At 46.8% G+C, this 22,484-nt stretch overlaps 1 protein-coding gene and 1 long non-coding RNA gene across 9 annotated transcripts in view; one reads left to right on the top strand and one right to left on the bottom strand.

Moving 5' to 3' along the window:
• EXTL3 (exostosin like glycosyltransferase 3) overlaps positions 1 to 22,484 on the top strand; it is a 169,122-nt gene that overhangs the window by 13,699 nt on the left and 132,939 nt on the right. For 5 of the 8 annotated variants that reach the window (XM_083733234.1, XM_083733232.1, XM_083733233.1 and 2 more), the window contains exon 1: positions 8,412 to 8,542. The exons of 2 other annotated variants lie outside the window; for them this stretch is intronic. The gene's annotated coding sequence lies outside the window, so the exon portion shown is untranslated. One more of the 8 variants, XM_083733235.1, reaches the window with a different exon arrangement.
• LOC310841180 lies at positions 1,043 to 1,715 on the bottom strand. The gene is made up of 2 exons (XR_014562393.1): positions 1,667 to 1,715; positions 1,043 to 1,184 (listed from the first exon to the last, which is right to left on the bottom strand). It is a non-coding gene; the product is annotated as an uncharacterized lncRNA (long non-coding RNA).

Raw genomic sequence — 22,484 nt, 5'->3', positions numbered from 1 at the left:
TAGTCCCACAAAAAAAAATTCTGCTGCTGCGGAGCGGAGGACCTGAACCAATGGCTTCAAAGTACAAGAAAGGAGATTCCAACTAAATGTCAGGAAGAACTTTCTGACAGTAAGAGCTGTTGGATAGTGGGATGGTCTCCCTTGGGAGGTAGTGGACTCTCCTTCCCTGGAGGTTTTTAAGCAGAGGTTGGATGGCCCTCTGTCAGGGATGCTTTAGCTGAGATTCCTGCATTGCAGGGGGTTGGGCTAGATGACCCTTGGGTCCCTTCCAATGCTACAATGCAATGCTCTGCAGGGCCACTGGTTCCCCACTCTGGACAAACGGCTTGACTGACTAGAAGGCAGGTTTAGATGTCAGCAGAGAATTCTGTACTCCGAAGCAGAGAGGTTCTGGCCTTCTCGGTGGTGGCACCCGCCCTGTGGAACACCCTCCCACCAGATGTCTACCAGACTTTTAGAAGACATCTGAAGGCAGCCCTGTTTAGGGAAGCGTCTAATGTTTGATGCATTACTGCATTTTAATATTTTGTTGGAAGCTGCCCAGAGTGGCTGGGGAAGCCCAGCCAGATGGGTGGGAGATATATATATAATTATTTGAAATCGGTGGGATTCAAGAAGGTTGACTGCACACAGGGTTGCAGCTTCTTCCAGGGCAGTTGAGAAATTTATCTGTGCACCCAAAGAGGGGGGAATCCTGAAAACATTTTGGTGGGCACGTTTCCTTTCCCTTCTCTGACAGTTGTGATTAATGAGCCCAGAAGGAGAGAATAGCGGTGGCAGGAAAAGCAGCAGCAACAACAACCAGAACGTTAGAAATTTTGCCCTGCTGGAGAAATATTTCAGCTCAGTTTCACTGCTACCTTAATTGTGTCATCTGCCAAATTTTGGAAAAGGCAGAGGAAAGCAGCAAACGATGCAGGCGTTCTCGCATCACCACCCTCCTTGAACTGGTGAACAAGCTGCTTTCCTCCCCCTCCTCCCTCCCGATCACCTTTCCTTTTGTCACATGTATTTTATAGATTGCAAACCTGAGGGCAAGGACTGTCTTATTTTTGGACCTTGTAACCCAGTCTGGGAACCTCGGTTGGCAGAAAGGCAGGGCAAGGATGCTTTGTTTTTTGACAAAATATCAGGCAGAATGCTCTGGCTAACTAGCTGGCTTGGCTGCAAAGGATTTATTGGGCCTTGTAGAACCCCAGTTGCCAACAAAGGTCCGTATAGTTAAAGCGATGGTTTTCCCTGTAGTGATGTATGGAAGTGAGAGCTGGACCATAAAGAAGGCTGATCGCCAAAGAATGGATGCTTTTGAATTCTGGTGCTGGAGGAGACTCTTGAGAGTCCCATGGACTGCAAGAAGACCAAACCTCTCCATTCTGAAGGAAATCAGCCCTGAGTGCTCACTGGAAGGACAGATCGTGAAGCTGAGGCTCCAAGACTTTGGCCACCTCATGAGAAGAGAAGACTCCCTGGAAAAGACCCTGATGTTGGGAAAGATGGAGGGCACAAGGAGAAGGGGGCAACAGAGGACGAGATGGTGGGACAGTGTTCTCAAAGCTACCAGCATGAGTCTGACCAAACTGCGGGAGGCAGTGGAATACAGGAGTGCCTGGCGTGCTCTGGTCCAGGGGGTCACGAAGAGTCAGACACGACTAAATAACAACAGAACCCCAATTCCCTTGGCGAGTCAGCTGATTTGCTTCAGGTTAGAAATGCAGGCTTTTCCCTATGGTGGCTGACCAGGTACCCTCCACGGCCATGCTGGCTGAGGCTGCTGGGAATTGTAGTCCAAAATGCCAGGAGCACACCAGCTTGGCAAAGGCTGCCCTAGGGCCTAGTCCGCCTGAGGACCCCTAGTGTTGGATGCCCAGGAGATTACCCAGGAGACGGGGTGGTTTGAGGCCAGCGGCATTGCCTCCTAGTTTCTCTCATCTGTATTGAACCTCCCACAGATCTACTTAATTTGTGCCATTCGCTGTCCTGTTCATGTGCTTGAACGTATGTCCCGGGCACCCAAGGGTTTCCATAAGCCCAGCCTTTCATGCTCCAGCGGTATGGATTGCGCACAGCAAATAAATATCTGCGTGGAGTTCCATAATTCTCGATGCACCTGCACTGCAGAAACTCAGGCTCTGCATTTTGGAGGTGCAACGCCAGAGTTGAAATAAAGGTTGCTTGCAGATCAAAGATTCTCTTGCCGTGATTCCTGCATCGCATGAGGTTCGATTAGCTGCTCTTTTAGGTCCCTCCCAACTCTGCAATTTTATGATTCTGTGAATCCGTTGTGGTATTTTTAAGCTGTGCAGAAGGTCCTCTGGTCTGCCTGGTTTGAGTACCACTAGCTGACGAATGTGTTGATATTTATAACTTTGCCATCTGCTGGGAGGTGGGATCTGGAGGGTGGGAAGCGACTTTGGTTTCCCTGGTAGACATTCCGTTTAAATTAATAGTGTGGGAAACAGCAGCCAGGGGGACTTTTGGGAGAGGATGAGTGGCAGTTGGTGCCTTGCAAAATAAAAATAATAAACAGAGCAGGTCTTTGGAGAGGGAGGATTCACAGAAGTGTAGCTTACCCCCAAGCACATTTAAAAGCAAAAACCAACTTTAATACAAAATGCAAACTCAGCATTCATCCACAAAGCCAACCCGTACAGACCTCAAAAACCCCCAGTGCTAGTAACGTAGTGGATTTGAGGTATGATGACACCTGAGCCAATTTGGTGTTGTGGTTTGAGTGCCAGACCACAGGACCTGGGAAACTGGGGTTCAAAGCCCCGCTCAGTTATAAAGCTTGCCGCCTCTCGGCCTAGCCTATATTGTAGAGTTGTTGTGAGGATTATGCCAGCTGCGGTAACTGGGACCACTATTGCCTTTGGTCTGATCCAGGTAGGGCTCCTCTTACGTAACTTCCAAGCAGATGAAAAAACATCTGACTTGAAAGCACGCAGGTGGCACTATCCATGTCTAAGAAGAAAGATAGTCTAAGTATTTGCGCAATAATACATAGGACACTCATAGAATATTTTTGCAGCTGTTGCCCTTTCCTCAAAGGTTGTACTTGCCATTGTTGGTTGCGTTAAGAATGGCAAAAAGGTGTGTGTGTGGTGAACCATGGGCAAAGGTGTTTATATTTCGAAGAGGAAAAGATGCGTGGGCGCCTTCAGTCGTTTCAATGACATTTTGCCTAAGTTGCACATAATGCAGTAATTGTCTCTTTGGGAAAAGGCACTTTGATGTACACTTTCCAATTGCTCTCTGTAGGTGTGCACCTATAATGCTGCTTTTGTCTCTCTCTCTGCAGCGGCTGTTTCCCCAGTTCTTGATCCTGAATAGCATGCCACCTAACAAAGAGAGGATTGAATGTGGCTTTGGGTATTTTAAACAAGTGTGGTGGGGAGGGGAAAGGAGGGCGCTCGAGTGGATTTTGCTGCTTCTTCCCACGCTTGTTTTAGAAAGTCCAGAGCTAAGGTCTTGGATCTTGTGCACAAGAGCAAACTTTAAATGCATAGAGACCACACACACACAAACACACACACTCCCAACTCTCTTGAACTTCCTAGTATAATGGTCAAATTCACAACTAGGGCAGATCCACTCCATACATTCGTAGCACATTCAGTACCCATGTGCTTCCCCCATAGATTACTGGGAACTGTAGTTCCACCCTCACTGAGCTACAATTCCCAGCATCCACAAGAAACTACAGTTCCCAAGATTCTTTGGGGGAAGCCATGTGCATTCAGTGTATGCTGTGACTCTGCCCTTAGTTTCTTACTTATTAATTTAGAAGGGCATCTTCAGCACTATTACTCTCAAGAGCAGAATATTCTTGCTGCAAGGCCAATCTGATAGGTGTCCTCTGGTTGAGCCTAGCCCGGTATATGTTTGTTACTATGTATTTTTGTGTTTCTATACTGTAGGGACGCGGGTGGCGCTGTGGGTTAAACCACAGAGCCCAGGACTTGCCGATCAGAAGGTTGACGGTTCGAATCCCCGTGACGGGGTGAGGTCCCGTTGCTTGGTCCCTGCTCCTGCCCACCTAGCAGTTCGAAAGCACGTCAAAGTGCAAGTAGATAAATAGGTACCGCTCCGGCGGGAAGGTAAATGTCGTTTCTGTGCCTTGCTCTGGTTCGCCAGAAGCGGCTTAGAGATGAGCGCCGCAACTCCAGAGTCGTCCGCGACTGGACCTGATGGTCAGGGGTCCCTTTATCTTTACCTTATACTGTAGGCCACCACTGAGATCCTCAGATGAGGGGCAGTAACGAAATTTAATAAACAAACAAATGTTTTAATGACTCACCTTGTAGCTGTCAGCAACCAGGAATCCCAGGCAAGTGACGGTTTATGGGAAAAGCCTAGTGGGAGAGATTAGCTCCTCTGCAGACCAAGCCTGCCTCTTTCTCCGAGGTCAAATCCTGCAGCTAAAGGGTAGATTTCCTACGGACTGACTTGGCATTTAGCAACGGTGCCACAAGGTCTGACGACATGTTGGCAAGGCTATACAGATTTCCAGAAAAGGGAGAAGTTTTCAATTAGCAATAATTGCGCCTCGGATTATTATTTTTTACAGCCTTAGCCCTCTTTCCCCTCCCTGGCCTGCCCTGTCGACCCAGACATAGCTTCCCCCTGCCCTTTTCTGTTAGAAGAAAGGATTCTCCCATAATTATACCTTGAAAGGATGTGGTAAATTCTGTTCTGTAGCCACCCTGATTTTGTGAGTACCATGTGGCGTTTTTAGGGCATTACAGGAAACTAGCTCTTTCCTTGCTGACTGTTCTTGCTCATGCACCCCCTGGTGCTTTCAGTGGAGAGAGTGTACCACTCTTGTTCCTGAGCTGAGGCTCCTATAACAACAAATTTTTAATAGCTGCTTAATAATATGCTTGCCAGATTCGGCACAGCCCAGAAGTCTGACCTGTTTGTGTTCTTGGGGCTCTTTTCCTCTGGGCCGATCTAAACGTGGCAACAGCTATGGAGACACTACCAATGTAGGTTATTTTTTTAGCGCCAAGGTTTTTCCATTATTTTTGGGTGGCTGGATTAAAGGAAAAATGAGGGAATGGCTGATGTAGGAATCTTCCTTCTCTTCCCTGCCTGAGGTCAGACTATGGTGTCTGAGGCATCTTAGTTTAGAACAGCGATGGCCATACTTGGCCCTCCAGCTGTTTTGGGACTACAACTCCCATCATCCCTAGCTAACAGGACCAGTGGTCAGGGATGATGGGAATTGTAGTCCCAAAACAGCTGGAGGGCCAAGTCTGGCCATCACTGGTTTAGAAGAAGTGTAAGGGATAGAGAAAGATGGGCGAGGTTTATAAAATTATGCATGGTATGGGGGAAAACTGTATAGAGCAGATTTTCACCTCTCTTGTAATACTAGAAATCTGGTTCCCACAAGTTGTGGTATGGGCTGCCAGCTAGGATATTGAGGGCTCCTAGCAATGCCGGATTTATGTATAAGCTAAACAAGCTATAATTTAGGGCCCTACTCCCTTGGGGGTGCCCAAAAAATTTAAAGGAAAAAAAACCTGGATGTATATTTCCAAAATATAAGATAAAAAACAAATAAAACCTACATACAGCAACAGTGTTTTGTGTTGTGTAGGCTCCTGTGATGTAAGTCATGGGCCTCACCTGCTAGCCTGCTCCCTAAAATATCACTGGTTTGCTCATTTCTATATATAGGGTGCCTATATTCTGCATTGACTGGTTATTTTGTTATGTGCAAATGGCTTTAGATACCAATTAGGTCCGTCAATTACCATATAGCATATATTCAACACAAAAAACAGCGACAATTTGTTGTTGACAAAGGACAGCTGGATATATAAAGGGTCCTATTACCTTCAGTAGCTTAGGGCCACATCAAACCTAAATCCAGCCCTGACTGCTAGTCAAGGTATATGCAAGGTATATGCTTTATGCAGAGGGGATAGCTTATTGGGAAACTGCAGCAGAGGGGATTATTGCACTCATGTTTTTCTTATGGCTTTGCAATAGGCATCTGGTTGTCCGTTGTAGGAAAAAGGAAGCTGAATTCTAGGCCTTTAGGCTCTTCTTATCTGATGCATTGGCACGCAGGTGGTGCTGTGGGTTAAACCACAGAGCCTAGGACTTGCCGATCAGGTGGTCAGCGGTTCGAATCCCTGCGATGGGGTGAGCTCCCGTTGTTCGGTCCCAGCTCCTGCCAACCTAGCAGTTCGACAGCACGTCAAAGTACAAGTAGATAAATAGGTACCACTCCGGTGGGAAGGGAAACGGTGTTTCCATGCGTTGCTCTGGTTCGCCAGAAGCGGCTTAGTCATGCTGGCCACATGACATGGAAACTGTACACCGGCTCCCTCGGCCAGTAAAGCGAGATGAGCGCCGCAACCCCAGAGTTGTTTGCGACTGGACCTAACGGTCAGGGGGGTCCCTTTACCTTTATCTGATGCATGGCTCAGTAATGCAGAGCGGCTGTGTGAATGTGATCTGCAAGGGGAATGGAGTTTTCCCGTGGCAATCCTTTTCCTCTTCAAGCTTCTCCCTCCAACTGCAGCCACCCCTTTGTGCCCTCCTCATCTTTGAAAGGGAATGATTGCTCACGGGAGGAGTTCAGAGTAGCACCGAGGAGACTGATGGAAATGCTTGTGTCGGAAGAGCAATCTCCCCTTTCTTTATCCCATGTGTTGTTCTGGGGGGTTCCCCTGAGTCCTTTGAGTCACTTGGGGGGGGCTATAGGGGGAGGAGGGGGAAATCCCCATTGCACTATTCCTTGCAGAGGTTTCTGCTTGCAGAACCACTTTGTTGAATTCGGCCCCAGCTGCCCCAACTCCTAAGACCCACTCATTCTGAATTTTGCAAACAAACAAGCGCTGTGTGACATAATTCAGCAAACTTGTGTGTGTGTTCTATAAAGTTTTTTTTTTTTAAAAAAATGCATATTTATTTGAAGCTGCTTTCGGTAACTTTGGTTTCTGACTTGCTAAAGCTGTGCACCATGAGGCATGTCCAAACCTAATTTGTACTGGTGTCTTCATTTGGATGATAGCAAAAGCAAAGCAATTTAATCTCATTTGTTCAAAGGCCTGCTCTCTAGGTATTGATAGCAGGCATTACGTATTGCACAACCTTGTGCAAAGTCAGTTTCCAGATTTATTTTTTCAGGCAGCCGACATCTTTCGCCTCTTTGAGCATGGATTTCCAGATCCAGGACGTTAACAGTTTTTATGGAAGCAAACCTCCGAACGGAACTGCTCCGGTGTGACTTTTGTTCTGCTTTCCTCAATAGTAAAAGATGACAGATCCTATACAGTTAATGAAAGAGTCACGTTCTGAAATGGAGGCAGTATTAGCAGTACGGGGGAGCAATTGGGAAGCTGTCACTGAGGCTCCCCGACCCTCAAATGCCAAAACTGGGTTTAGGAGCCCCCCCCAGACTATGCATGTCCTTTTTTTTGGGGGGGTAGGGAGAATCTGGCCCTGTTTGGCCTAATCCCTCCAACAGTGTGTTTTTTATATATTGCAAAAATCCAAGACATATTCTGTTTGGGATGGCAGGTGTGCAAATACTGGAAATCGTGATGTAGAGACCGCTCCTCTCCCCCCATGATTTTCTCCCTCTCCTTTTCCATCAGATAAAAGTCTTTTAGAAGGAGCGGGGGGGGGGGGGCAGGCAAGGTCAGATAATGCTGCCAAGGAAGAAAATGGGTTTCCCATTCTACTTGTGGAAATGAAATCGAACTGAATCCGTATAGGGCATATATAAGGGTGTTTGTGTGTATTGTTGTTGCTGTGTGCTTCTAATTAGAACATTTTAAAAGGAAAAAAAACTCGGGAGTTTGCTGTAAAATTAAACCCAATGCAAGAAATTGGCTGGAGTTTTTTTATTGCCTATACACTATGGAACTCCCTGCCTATTGATATCGCTTAAGCGTCTTCCACTGCACTCTTTTTGGTACCTGCTTGAAAACGTTCTTGTGTGGACAAGCCTGCCCAGATATTTAGAAAGCTGAGGTGATTTTAATTTGTGGGGTTTTTTAGCATTTTAATCTGTTCATGTTTTCAATGTACAGCTGTGATTTATTTTTTGTAAATTGCGTTGAGGTGCTTTTTTGTTTTTGTTTTACAGTCCAAAAGGTGTATTCGTTGCAATGAAACAATAAATAAAAATAAGCGACAGGATTTGCTCCTATGACTTTACCCGTTTTTGGGCGGGAAAAGCCGCCTTGTCGACTGCGCATGCGTCACACTTGGGGTGTGTAAGGTGGGGAGAGTTGACGGAGAGGGAGGTTCGGCAGTTTCCGTCGCCTTCCGAATCTCCTCCCTGCTGCCCCGCCCGCTCCGCTCTCTCGGCAATCTCCGTCCGCCTCCGTCCCTCCCAGCCCCGCCCCTCGTCCCTTTCCGCCCGCCCTTCGGCCGTTTCCGCCCGCCCCCTTTCGGAAACGGCCGAAGACGCGCTGAAGGAACCGGCGGCGGGCGAGGTGATGCGAGAGGCGAGGAGGGCTGTCGCGCGCGGATTGGGTGGCTGGCTCCGTGGGACGAACCATCTGCGGCTGGCTCGGAGGTAGGCGAGACGTGGGGAAGGACGGAGGCAACGCGGGATTCCGCGGGGGGTGCGGGGAGGCGAAAACAGCGGCGCGTCTCTCCACCCGCACCGCGCCCCCCCCGCTCCTTGTCCTAATGGTCGCTGCCTACGGATCCCGGGAGCGGCCGGCTTAGCACTGCGGGAGGGTTAAACTAAGAAGGTGAAAGCGGAGGGGGGGCGCGAGACAGAGATGGAACGTACCACGAGTGATGAAGGAGAGGGGTATGTGCGCACAAGGCAAGTATGCGATTTTTTTGGGGGGGTGCATTGAGGCTTTGGAGGGGGGATAACCCCCTTTTTTGGATAATGGTGATGCCTAAAGAAGGAAAGCCCCCCATCCCCCTTTAAGGTAGCTTTGGGGGTGGGGGGGTCTCTCCATCTGGGGGGGCTGTTTGGGGTAATTCTGGGGACACCCTCCAAAAATAATCATGGGGGGGTCTAGGGACTCCCAACTTTGGAGGGCAAAGAAGTATCCCCCTATTCCTGGGGTCTGGGGTCTTCCACCTGTGTATGCGCGTGTGGTTTTTGAAAGCGCAGGCTCTTTATTATTAATATTGCCATTAATAATAATGTATTGCGCTTACACATCAGAGGCTTGGTGTGCGTTTGATCTGGTCACTGGTGTGTTTGGTTTTGTGGAAGAACTAGCTCGCTGAAATCCTGCGCCTTTAGCACATGAATGCTCCTGGCTGTGGCTTGCAGGTCAGAATAATAAGAATAAAAAGAAATAATCCCATTAGGTAGGGGAAAAGAAGAAGCTAAAACAATGCAAAACCAGATCAAATCATCTCATTGTGGTGGTGGTTGTTTTAAATACCAAATCCTGTCTTCTCTTCCCCTGGCTGGCATTTCAGCTAATCTCATATAAAACATTGGTATTGGTATTATTATTAAATGCCAAACAGCAGATTGGGAGAGCGCCGCCACTGTATGTCAGCAACAGCAATAAAAGCAGTGGTTACATTTGTTTGTTTCAGGGTTTCCTTCCTGCTTTTCCACCCACCAACTCTCCAAATGGATTGTTTGAAACAGTGTATATCCCTGCATATACACTGTTTCAGTAACAGTATCAGTATCCGTTTAAAAAAACTGAACCATAGAAAAACAGTGGATTTTTTAAAAAGGCCACATGGATAAAAGCCTTCAGATGGCAGAGAGAAAACTGTCAAAAGGCAGGTGTTTTAGTTACCACTATATTATTATTATCATCATTATCATTACATTTATTACATTTTGTTATTATTAATTAGTTGGTTATTATCAAGATCTCCAGGAGACTTTCACGAGGCTGTCTCTTATTCCCACCAGGTAAACTTCTGATAATGGTGGGACATGAAGTTATAATGAGCAATTAAGATAAATTAAAAACAACAGCAGCGCATATGAACTTCTTCGCCCACATTCAATTATTTTGTTTGGCTGCTTATGGTACTTTATGCATGATTTATTTATTTTTTTAAATTGTATTTTGTTCTTGATTGGCATCTGTTTCATTTCAATATTTTGTAATGCGGTGTTTTAAAGAGAGGCTGAAAATTGTTTAGGGTTTTCTTCTTCTTCAGAAATGCATAGTATAGAAATGATTAAAGCGAAAGAATGCGGCAGACTTAGCGTCTTGGCTAAAGTAGGAGTGGTTAGACCATGTCTTTCCAGATGTTGTTGGACTACAACTCCCATCAGGCTCAGTTTACGAACCTATTGTTGTTGGCATCTGTCTGTCTCAAGGGTGATGTTAAACCACTGCTTTAGCAGCTCTGAAGTGACCTTCTTGCGGCACAAGCCTGGGCTCTCCAGAGAGGACCCCACCCCGCTTGGCCTTGCTGTTGTGGTCCAGAAGAAAGCAGAACAAGATGGTTGGCACCAGCTTGGCTGCAGGAGTTTCTGGAAGTAGGCATGCAAGATACCATCCAACCCTCTTAGGGACTCCACTCTGGATTTGTGTAGGGGGTCTGCTCCTTAGCCTTTTCTTCTCCTTACCTCTCTCATCCTGACCTCGCCACTGTGATCCACGCGACGGTCACCTCCAGACTTGATTGTTGTAACTCACTCTACGTGGGGCTGCTCTTGAGACTGACCCAGAAACTCCAGCGGGTGCCGTGGCGAGGCTCCTTACAGGGTCCTCGCTGCGAGATCACATTCACCCAGTTCTGTACCAGCTGCACTGGCTCCCGGTGGAGTACAGGATCAGGTTCAAGGTGCTGGTTTTAACCTTTAAAGTCCTATACGGCCTAGGACCCTCGTACCTACGGGGCCGCCTCTCCTGGTATGTCCCACAGAGGACCTTACGGTCTTCAAACAAAAACACCTTGGAGGTCCCGGGCCACAGGGAGGTTAGGCTGGCCTTGACCAGAGCCAGGGCTTTTTCGGTCGTGGCCCCGATCTGGTGGAATGCTCTGTCACAAGACACCAAGGCCCTGTGGGACCTGACATCTTTCTGCAGGGCCTGCCAGACAGAGCTGTTCCACCAGGCCTTTGGCCAAGGCACAGCCTGACCCCCTCCTTTGGTAATCCTCATAGAACTCTAGCCCAATGGTTGCCATTAATTTGATTTTGAACTGATTTTAGAATGAATTGATTTTAGAATGCTGTGTTAATTTTATTGTTAGCTGCTCTGAGCCCGGCTTCGGCTGGGGAGGGCGGGATATAAATAAAATATTATTATTATTATTATTATTATTATTATTATTATTATTATTAAGATGTCCCACAAGGCGGCCGAGGTTTATCAGTTTTCTTTCTCCTGGATGGGCTCCCTTCCCAGGTGGATGAGGCCCATCTGCCCCTTGCTTCCAACATGTGCAGAAACTGCCTTCTTGACTGTTGGACACCCTCTTGGTCCTGTCCACTCAGCCTGCCAGAGCTTGCTGGATCAAGACAGTGGTCCTTCTGGTACAGCACCCTCCTGTGAGCTCAGGATGGTTTGCTCTCCGCCTCTCAACCCCTGCTTGTTGTCACGGTCCAGTTCACGGGCGATCAAAGTCCTGGCTGGGGACGTTGGGACCGGGGGCAAGATGGCGGGGTGGGAGCAGGAACTGGAATCCAGAAGCCAGGAATCGGGAAGCCAAGAGTCTGAGGGTCAGAGACCTGGGAGTCAAGAAGCCAAGGGTCAGGAAACAAGGAGTTGTGAAGGCAGGGGTCGGGGATCAAGAAGCAAGGCAGGGAACATGTTGCTGTGGCAAAGAGCTGAAGGGAAATGCGGACCTTATATCCCTTCCCAGCTCTTGCCACCAGGTGCTGTGAGTTACCAATCGGCCTCTTCAGAACAAACTTGCCTCTTCAGAACAAACTTAGGAAGGCCCCAGTCCTGGTCACAGGGCCTGGCTTCTGTACGCACACCTGACACTTGTTTCCAAATATGAAACACTACTGCTACTCTGATTTTCTTCATTTTTACCTTGCGTTTCTTCCAGTGTGGCATACCTGTTTCTCCCCCTCTCCATTTCATCCTCACAACAATCCTGTGAGGTAGAAACAACAAAAAATTCCTTCCAGTAGCACCTTAAAGACCAACCAAGTTAGTTCTTGGTATGAGCTTTCGTGTGCATGCACACTTCTTCAGATACACTGAAACAGAAGTCACCAGACCCTTCTATATAGTGAGAAGGTGGGGAGGGGTATTACTCAGAAGGGTGGTGGGAATGGGTGATTGGCAGATAGCTGTGATGGACTGGAAAGAGAAGCTGCTGAATTGCAACTTATTACCATGGAGACCATGGAGAGACCTGGTCTGAACAAAGACATTGGATTCTTATCTCATTATACATGACAAAGCCATTTTTCACCACCTCACCCATTGCTTTTTCCTGTAAGACCTATTGCAGTCGTTAAGAGTCGTCAACAGGCTCATCACAGCTATCTGCCAATCACCCATTCCCACCACCCTTCTGAGTAATACCCCTCCCCACCTTCTCACTATATAGAAGGGTCTGGTAACTTCTGTTTAAGTGTATCTGAAGAAGTGTGCATGCACACGAAAGCTCATACCAAGAACTAACTTAGTTGGTCTTTAAGGTGCTACTGGAAGGGAAAAAAATTTTGTTTTGACTATGGCAGACCAACACGGCTACCTATCTGTACCTGTGAGGTAGGTTAGGGCTGAGAAATGGTAACTGGCCGAAGGTCACCCGAGTGCAATTCATGGTGGAGTGAGGATTTGAACCCCTGGACTCCTAACACGCCAACCACTTTGCCACACTGTGATCTTGCTTGGCAAAAGTTTTGGGGCAATTGTGATGAAGATTAGCTGCCTTGTAGTTGGAAAGATATATATACTCACGTAATCTGGTTTTGACTTGTCAGCCAGTTAAATAAATATTAAGAGGCTGCAATCCCAGTCATGTCTCCTTGGAAGTAAATCCCATTGAATTAAAAGGGTAAAGGTGTTTAGGATTGCAGCATTTAATCATTTAAGTTACAGCTGATTAGACCAAATTGCCAAACTTTGAAGAGCAATTTTAGTCAATGAATCACTTCAGCTATAGCGGATTGGATTTAAATTGTCAAACTTCTGTGTGAATCAAAGCAAATCCTTTCTGAAGGAAAAAAAAATACTTTGTTTTCTAGATGATGTGAGTGCATGTCTCGGGAGATGCCATTTTTAAAGAGGCCTTCTGTCAACAGAGAGAGAGAAGGAAATGCTGCCCTGTGAATTCTTGCATTAATCAGAATTTTATTTGCTTTTATTGCCTGATCTTTATCTGGAGCGCTTTGGTCCAAAGGAACTGCAAGATGCATTCCTAGCACACTTAGGGAGGAGTAAAGCCTTTTTATCTTGGAACTGGGCAGAAGTGCTTCACGTTGTACGCAAGCTAGGTGGCTAACTTGGCTCCTGATCAGAAGAATGTATCTTGCCCTCTGCGTTGTGCCATTAAGTTCCTTGGGGGCCAGAGGCTTCACTTGTACTCTTGCCAGGACATATCAAATAATTTATTATCGTCATCTGTCTTCGCTGCTGGATGAAATCAATATTAAATGGATGGATTCAACAGCTTTGAGGGAAGGCGAAGGATCCAGACTGGGAAAATGCTGCGTTCAGTAGGGAGTCCTGTGTGGCAGTAATGACTAACTTCTCTTGGTATTTACTGAAACGCTAAGGGGAGTTTGTAGGGGGAGGGGATTCTTGAGTTCCCTTTCTCCAGCAGTCCCCTCCGTCCTCAACTGAATGGTGACGAAAATCCCCTTTCTGCTATTGTCTGAGCCACTTCTCCCCTCCCTTCCAGCAATGACAGTTGTATCTTCGTTCAGAGCTTGGCTTCATGTGCAGCCAAAGGGTCTTGGCAGCAAAACAGTGGTACAAACAGCCTGTGAACTGACTGACATTTCGTTGCAAAAGGGATGTCAAAACAAACTTCTTCTTTTTTTAATATGTCTTGTTGTTGTTGTTTGGAGTGGTGTGCTGGTGGGAAGAGATATTGGAGGCTTGTGGCGTTCAGATGTGGGCAGCTGTTATAGCTGGAAAGGCCAGATGATCAAAGGTGCATTTTTCACTGATGCTTCTGTGTTTGTGTTTAACTACCTTAAAGTCTTTAGAGCAGGGGTCAGCAAACTTACTGCGCCTTGGGCCTGTGTCTCCAGCGCCGATAGCGCGGACGGCTGGGGAGCACATGCCCATACACATGCGCACATGCTATTTCTAGTGCACCTCTGGGTCAGAGGAGCACTGGAAATGGTTTGTGCGCACTTGCATGGGCCTCCTCCGACCTGGATGTGCACCGGAAACAACACTTGCACATGCGCACAACACTTGCGCATGGGCGCAAGCTATTTCCGGTGCTCCTCCGACCCGGAAGTGGTCAGCCACGCAGCGCAATGTCGGTAAGAGCGGGCGGCAGCAGTGGGCAGTGGGGGTTACCGCAGGCTGGATAAATGAGTCCCTCGGGCCTTAGTTTGGGGACCCCTGCTTTAGAGTAACAACAGTGAATGTCAATCCAGGCTCAGGTTCATTTAGAATTTGAGATCTCTGGATTTTCATTCTGGAAAGCATTTCTAGAGGTTTGCTCTTTGCAGATTCTGGAGAAGCTCCTTTTGGTATTTTTGTGTGTGTGGTCAGGCTCTTATTTACACGACTTGAGTATGGCTTTACGGCTCATAATGGTTCTTTGTTGTTTGCCCTGCTGTGCTGCTTTAAATCTGAAATTGTAGCCCTGCTAGCTTCTAACCTGGGAGCGTGAGGCAAATTGTTATTGTTAGCTGTAAAAAAGGGTACGTCAGTGTGTATGTGGGACTTTGTGGGAGTAACGTAAGTGATAAAGGCAGCCTTACCTCACCCAGGAACATAAAATAAAAATTTCAGCAGGGGGTGAATGAAATGAAATGAAAGGGCAGGGCTAGCAGCAGTCTGGAGCAAAATGCCTTTCTAACCACAATTGCGGGTGCCAGCCGGATCCTGAAGGTTGTCTTGCACATGGCAGCTCCCACATGGTGCTGCTATCCAGCTCACAGTTAGGCTGTGGCCACATGGAGATGACATAAGAACCTCAGGAGCAGCTGATGGGCATATGAGGGGCACAGCCTTTTTGGTGGTAGCATCTCACTTGTGGCCCTTGGATAAGATATTCATTTTGCTGTATTGTTCAGTAGCATCTTAGAGACCAACTAAGTTTGTTCTGGGTATAAGCTTTCGTGTTCATGCACCCTTCTTCAGATGCTAATTTTTTAAAATAAAGAAATATTTATTTCGACTGTGTCAGACCAACACGGCTACCTACCTGAATAATTTTGTTGTATGTTATTTACAAACACGTTAGGATATGCAGAGGACAACTGTAGACTTTAAATTTGATTTTGACAGCTAGGGACATGTTTGTTTGTTTTTAAATGCAAATACAGTCTGAACTGGAGGCTATTTGTTCTTTTTAGGATATTGTATCTGGATATACTGCTCCTGAGTGAGTCCTGCAGTAGTGATATCTACATCTTTTCAGCACCAGGTTAAGATTTCCCCCCCTCACCTGGGCATTTGGTTGAATTTGATCCAGTTGAGTCAAGGATTTATATCAGCTTTTGCTAATTCACACACACACACACACACACACACACACACCCCCTCCATGGTATTTTGCTACTGTGATGTCTGGTGGCTCCAAAGTATACCCACCACCATGAAGAAAATCAGTATGGTTGTGTGCCCTTGTGGAACTCGGTCCCGCAGAGAGCAACAATAATCGCTAACCTAAAAAAAGAAAAAGGTAAAGGACCCCTGACAGTTAAGTCCAGTTGTGAACGATTCTGGGGTTGTGGTGCTCATCTTGCTTTGCTGGCTGAGGGAGCCGACTTTTTTCCAGGTCATGTGGCCAGCATGACTAAGCCGCTTCTGGCGAACCAGAGCAGCACATGGAAACGCCATTTACCTTCCTGCCAGAGTGGTACCTATTTATCTACTTGCACTGGTGTGCTTTCGAACTAGGTTGGCAGGAGCAGGGACCGAGCAACGGGAGCTCACCCCGTCGCGGGGATTCGAACCGCCGACCTTCCGATCGGCAAGCCCAAGAGGCTCTGTGATTTAGATCACAGCGCCACCTGCGTCCTAGATGACTTTAAAAGAGGATTAGGCAAATTCATGGAGGAAAAAGGCTATGGAGGGCTGCTGAGATCCTGCTTTCGAGTTTCCCACAAACATGTGGTCGGCCACCATAAGAGGAGGCTGCTTGGCTAAATGCGCCATAACCTGAACCAACAGGTTCCTAGGAAACGGCCCTCATCATTGTCCCAAGAGAAACTTAAATGTGACGATGCTGCCCAACACTTGATCTCTGTGGCGGTACCTGATGTGCCAGAGGATGTGGAAGGTTGGGTTGGGGAGATCACCCAGGACAGAGTATTCTAATTACGGCTTCAGACTGCTTTTATCTAATGACTGCAGCCAAATTTCGATGCTTCAGCACTGCTTTTTTGGTGATGTTTGCCTTTGGGCCTGTTCTCCAGACAACCTGAGTCACTTGCCTGACAGTCTGGCTGCTAGAGGCTTTGTTAGGGCTGGTACAGGCCATGGAGCCAAGGTGGGGTGTTTGCCAGGCTGTGAAGGCTCCGTCCCTTTTGGCAAGTCGTTCTGCAGGTAATGTGGGAATTGGAAGCCTTGACTGCTGTCCAGCCCGGAAGACTGATGCTATCGTAAAGCGGAGGAGGGTTTTATTTTTATTTTTTTGAACTGCAAAGCGGTACCCTATCTTTGAAATATAACTGCTAATTGAAGTCTCCTTCTGTTGAGAGTGGTTTGGCTAATCCGCTGCAAATGGATTAAGTTCTGGGGAGGAAAAACCCAAGTCGTTCGAGGCCAATATTTGAAATGACTCCAAACTGCTATAATTCTGTATAGATTGGAACAGGCTTTTCTCCCTCAACTACTTTTAGTAGCTTTCGCTTTTACATTCTTTTGGTTTGCTGGGGCATGAGGTTTGTGTTTCTGTGTGTGTGTGCGCGCGTGCTAATCTGATACCCATCGAAGATACAACCCTCATTTTTTTGTTCTTCCCTTACTGGCTCCTAATAAACCAGCCGACCAATTTCCATAGATGTATTGATGCAATCAGTTTGTGGAAAGCACGAGCGTGGGAAGGGAAGATTTCCTCGAGTCTTTAAAGCAGCCTTCACCAACTTGGGGCCTCCCACATGGTTTGGACTACAATTCCCATCAGCACCATGTTTAAAGGCAGCAGTTATCTTTCAAAGGTGACTGGCCTGGGAAATGAGAGGCAGAACATTTCTTTTTTGAAATAATTTGGGAGCATATTCACCCAGTGCTTTTCCAGCTGCACTGGCTCCCAGTGGAGTACTGGTTTAAGGTGCTGGTTTTGACCATTAAAGCCCTTCACGGCCTAGTATCCTTGTACCTACGGGACCGCCTCTCCTGGTATGCCCCACGGAGGACCTTAAGGTCCATAAATAGCAACACCCTAGTGGTCCCGGGCCCTAAGGAAGTTAGATTAGCCTCAACCAGAACCAGGGCCTTTTCAACACTGGCCCCGACCTGGTGGAACGCTCTGTCTCATGAGACCAGGGCCCTGCAGGATCTGATTTCTTTCCGCAGGGCCTGCAAGACAGAGCTGTTCCGCCTGGCCTCTGGCTTGGAGTCAATTTGATTCCCTCCTCCCCTTTCTTCTTTTCCTTTCTCCTCCTGTGATGAGGCTGCATTTTAATTTTAATGTTTTAATGTATTTTAATCTTTTTAAGTTGTATTCATTCAACTTGTTTTTATTATTGGTTGTTAGCTGCCCTGACCCCAGCCTTAGCTGGGGAGGGTGGGGTATAAATAAAATGTATTATTATTATTGATTTTGCAAGTGTAGAGTTATAACAATGCAAAATACATATCCATATTTAGAGATTTCTCTGAATCTCTATATTTCGCACCTTCCCCTCCATGGGTCCTATTATAAATCTTTTCAACTGCATATTATCTCATCATCCAAATTTTATATCTCTCCATTTTGTCCATAATATCTTCTATCTTACAAGTGTTATTGCAATCCTGCTAATGGTCTCTCAAGTAAATTATAATTTTTTCCTATTTATTGAGGTTTTGGTCTTCTTGGTTCCTGAGCTTTCCGGTTAGATTTGCCATTTAGGCATAATCATAGCTGTCAACTTAAAGATTTGAAAATAAGGGACCAGCAGCCAAAATAAGGGACCTGCAGCCTCACCTGTTCCAGGCACTCCAGTCTTCCTCTCCTCCTGCAGTCTGGTCAAACTCATGCTGGTAGCTTCGAGAACACTGTCCAACCAACTTTGTAACCAGAGGTTCAACTGAATAGAATCTGAATCACATGCACCACAAGGCCTATGCAGCCTCAACTTAAGATGGCTCCCCGGCCTGGCTTTGCACTGCAAAGTTTGAAGCAGCACGTGCAACAAAATGGTGTCCAGCATTCAAAAAACCCCTCAGCTTGCATTAACTAGCCACACACAAGGCATGCAAGCTCCACCCCCCAGTCGTTCTTAGTCTTATTGGGTGAGCAACACAGCCAAGCAACACAGTTGGAGCCTCCCTCCTCCCTGGCCGGCAGGGAGGGAGGGAGAGGAGCTGCTTCCTTTGAAATTTAAGGGACATCATTTAAGGGACATTTAAGGGACACCCATCAATAAGGGACAGCAGCGGGACATGGCGCTGGAATAAGGGACTGTCCCTTCAAATAAGGGACACTTGACAGCTATGGGCATAATCCAATAGCTTAGTTTGCCATTCTTCTCTAGTAGGGACTTTGTGCTCTTTCCATCTCTGGGCTAGTATCATTCGTGTGGCTGTCGTTGCATACATAAAAAGACTTTTCTGCTCCTTTGAGATCATGGTACCTACAATTCTTAGTAAAAAAAGCTTTGGGGTTGTTGCTTTTTTAAATAAAAGTCATTTTAAACATTTTTTTCAATTCATTATATATCATTTCCCAGAATGCTTTTATTACCTTGCATATCCACCACATATGATAAAAGGTGATAGGCAGAATATTTCTAACCATTATTTTCAGTCTGTTTCCGGCCTTGATTAGAAGATGCTGACCAGTCGTGAAGTGAGATTCTTGCTGTATGTTCAGTATTAATTTCCCAAATTAGTTGGTGGCCATCTAAGGAGGAGGTCAGTGAATGAAATCGAACCTTTAGCCTTCAGTGCTGTAGGCACTTAGCTAGTGGGACTGAGTTTGGATGGACTTTCGCATAGGATTGTGCTGTTCATGGGGTTTCTGTTTTAGACAAACTCTTGTTTATCTTGCTAATATGACGAAAGCAAAACCGTAAGAGGAATGATCTACTCCTACTTCCCTCTGCATGCTAGACCCACAAAGAATACTCATTGCTTGCCAGTGGGCCTTTCTGCGAATAGCAGAACTTCATGGAGAGCAGCTGCTTTTCGTTAAGAAGTTTACATTTCACTGGAGACGTTCTGTTGGAATATTTTGCAGTGCCCCATTTTTATAAAAAACAAACAAACATACCCAATAGCTTGGCATTTGTTTACCAATAGCATCTTAAATTCTAGTGTGTGTGTTTTTTTAAAAAATTGAGACTGCAGATCAGTGGTTCCCATACTTTTTCTAGCCACTGCCCCCTTGGTTCCATAAACTCACCCCAGTGCCCCCTACTCTACCAAAGCATTGTTCAGAATAGCGGTTTGCATGACCTGCTAAGGAAGGGGATAACACAATGAAATTTGAAAGAGCAACAATCAGTTGCACATTTAGTCAGAACCCAATTAAAACTATTTGTTTTAATTAATTCAACAAAGTTGATGAACCTGATCCAGTGATAGCATTTCTTTGAAGCCTGATAAACGTTATCTCTTCCAGTGCCCTACTGCTTCCCTCTTGCCTCCTAACGCCCTCCTAGTTCATCTACCCCTCTAGGGAGTTGTACCATCCACATTTGGAATTGTTGCCATAGGTGGACGTGGGGTTTAGCTGCAGTGCAGGACACCTGGCTTGAGAGCAGTACATGTGAAAAGGATCTAGGAGTCTTGGTTGACCACAAACTTGACATGAACCAACAGTGTGACGCGGCAGCTAAAAAAGCCAATGCAATTCTGGGCTGCATCAATAGGAGTATAGCATCTAGATCAAGGGAAGTAATAGTGCCACTGTATTCTGCTCTGGTCAGACCTCACCTGGAGTACTGTGTCCAGTTCTGGGCACCACAGCTCAAGAAGGACACTGACAAACTGGAACGTGTCCAGAGGAGGGCAACTAAAATGGTCAAAGGCCTGGAAACGATGCCTTATGAGGAACGGCTAAGGGAGCTGGGCATGTTTAGCCTGGAGAAGAGGAGGTTAAGGGGTGATAGGATAGCCATGTTCAAATATATAAAAGGATGTCACATAGAGGAGGGAGAAAGGTTGTTTTCTTCTGCTCCAGAGAAGCGGACACGGAGCAATGGATCCAAACTACAAGAAAGAAGATTCCACCTAAACATTAGGAAGAACGTCCTGACAGTAAGAGCTGTTTGACAGTGGAATTTGCTGCCAAGGAGTGTGGTGGAGTCTCCTTCTTTGGAGGTCTTTAAGCAGAGGCTTGACAACTATATGTCAGGAGTGCTCTGATGGTGTTTCCTGCTTGGCAGGGGGTTGGACTCGATGGCCCTTGTGGTCTCTTCCAACTCTTCTATGATTCTATGAGGATAAACCAAGTTAACAAGAATAGGAGAGCATAGAATAACATCCTGGCAGCTGTGGTTTTTAAGCATGGAGTATAAAAAGGCTCCTGCCTTGTTAACCTGCAGGTACATTTCCTCTCTTGAGTGGCGCTGGGGGAACCATGCAGCCTGCCAGGCAAGTGTGTGACGTTCTTTTTAGGCAGCTGGGAAAATTCTTACACGGAGATAAATTTTAGTGCAGTACTGAGTGCAGAAGTAAGGGACTGAGTGCAGTAAGGGACATGGGTGGCGCTGTGGTCTAAACCACTGAGACTTGGGCATGGCGATCAAAAGGTCAGCAGTTCGAATCCCCGCGAAAGGGTGAGCTCCCGTTGCTCAGTCCCTGCTCCTGCCAACCTAGCAGTTCGATAGCACGCCAAAAGTGCAAGTAGATTAATAGGTACCGCTCCGGCAGGAAGTTAAACGGCGTTTCCGTGCGCTGCTCTGGTGTCAGTGTTCTGTTGCGCCAGAGGCGGCTTAGTCATGCTGGCCCCATGACCTGGAAAAACTGTCTGCAGAGCAGACAAACGCCGGCTGCCTTGGCCTGTAAAGCGAGATGAGCGCCGCAACGCCAGAGTCGTTCACGACTGGACTTAAATGTCAGGGGTCCCTTTACCTTTACTGAGTGCAGAAGTTCAGCCAGGATGTCTCTCCATTTCCATCTCCATCCATGCTCTTTGACTCTGCTGTGTGAGAGGAATTTTGAGGTCTTAGATATATAGTAATGTTCATAAGTGTACCAACCAAGCACGTACATAGATCAGAACAGGAAGACCAACCTGGAGCCATTTTGATTCCCAAACTGACCAAATGTTTTCTCTGCAAGGTCAAAGTGGGAAAACCTCCCCATTGTCTCTTTCCTCACAAATCCTGTCTTAAGGGTACATTTAAGATATGAATAAGGTGTGAGCCTGTGACCTGGCCCAGGAACTAAGTATTTATCACTACAAAAGAATGGCCAGGCTCCCCCCCAGGCAATCCAATCAACTAACCTGCCAGACAGGAGATAAACAATGACAGGAGAAAAAATTCTGTTTTAGACCGCCTTTTCTGTGATGTAGGTGTGATGTATCTGAGGGGTGGTCTTAGGTTACACCCCTTCTGTGATATATATATGATGTTTCTGGGGGGTGGTCTTGATCTACAGGGTGGCAATTTCAAAAGTCTTTATAAAACCTTGCACACCATTTTTCTGGGTCTCTCCTCTCTCCTGCGGGTGAGGGGAGCACCCTCTTGCAACAGATCAATAAAGATCAGGCTTACTAGCTGCTTTGCTTCTCAGTATTCGCTGGTTGGCCTCTGTTATTCTCTCCTACCAATAGGGAACATATGTAAGGACTCTATATGGGCTCTTGGATACCCCATAAGGGAAAAGGGCAATTTTTGTTTACAACAGCTGCCTGTGCTGGCCCATCATCGGCGCCTTCCCAGCTGTTATTGCACGGAACCAGTATGGTCGTGTGGTTCTGGTTTCTGAAGCTTCAAGCAGCGCCTACATCTTGAGCAGGCCAATGACCCATTTCGTCCAGTATCCTCTTCTCACAGTGGCCAACCAGATGCATGTGGGAAGATGTCTGTTTGCTCAGAGACGGTTTAACAAGCCCTGTGCTGCAAATGTTTTCAGCCAGTTTTCCTGGCACGAGGATTTTTCTGAAGCGCACGGGCCAACTGGCTCACAGAGACTTGCTAAAGCCCTCCTCTCCCAGTTGGAAAACGCCCCAGGAAAAAAACTGTATCCCAGAGGGGGTCGAGGGTGGATCTGGAGAGGGAGCGATGCGCAAGGAACAAAAAAGAGGCCAAAGGCGAA

The sequence above is a fragment of the Podarcis gaigeae genome, assembly GCF_964106915.1.
Source record: "Podarcis gaigeae genome assembly, chromosome: 3".
NCBI classification, from domain to species: Eukaryota; Metazoa; Chordata; class Lepidosauria; order Squamata; family Lacertidae; genus Podarcis; species Podarcis gaigeae.
Note: the sequence above shows the minus strand (reverse complement) of the source record. Positions and strands in the feature narration are given on the sequence as shown.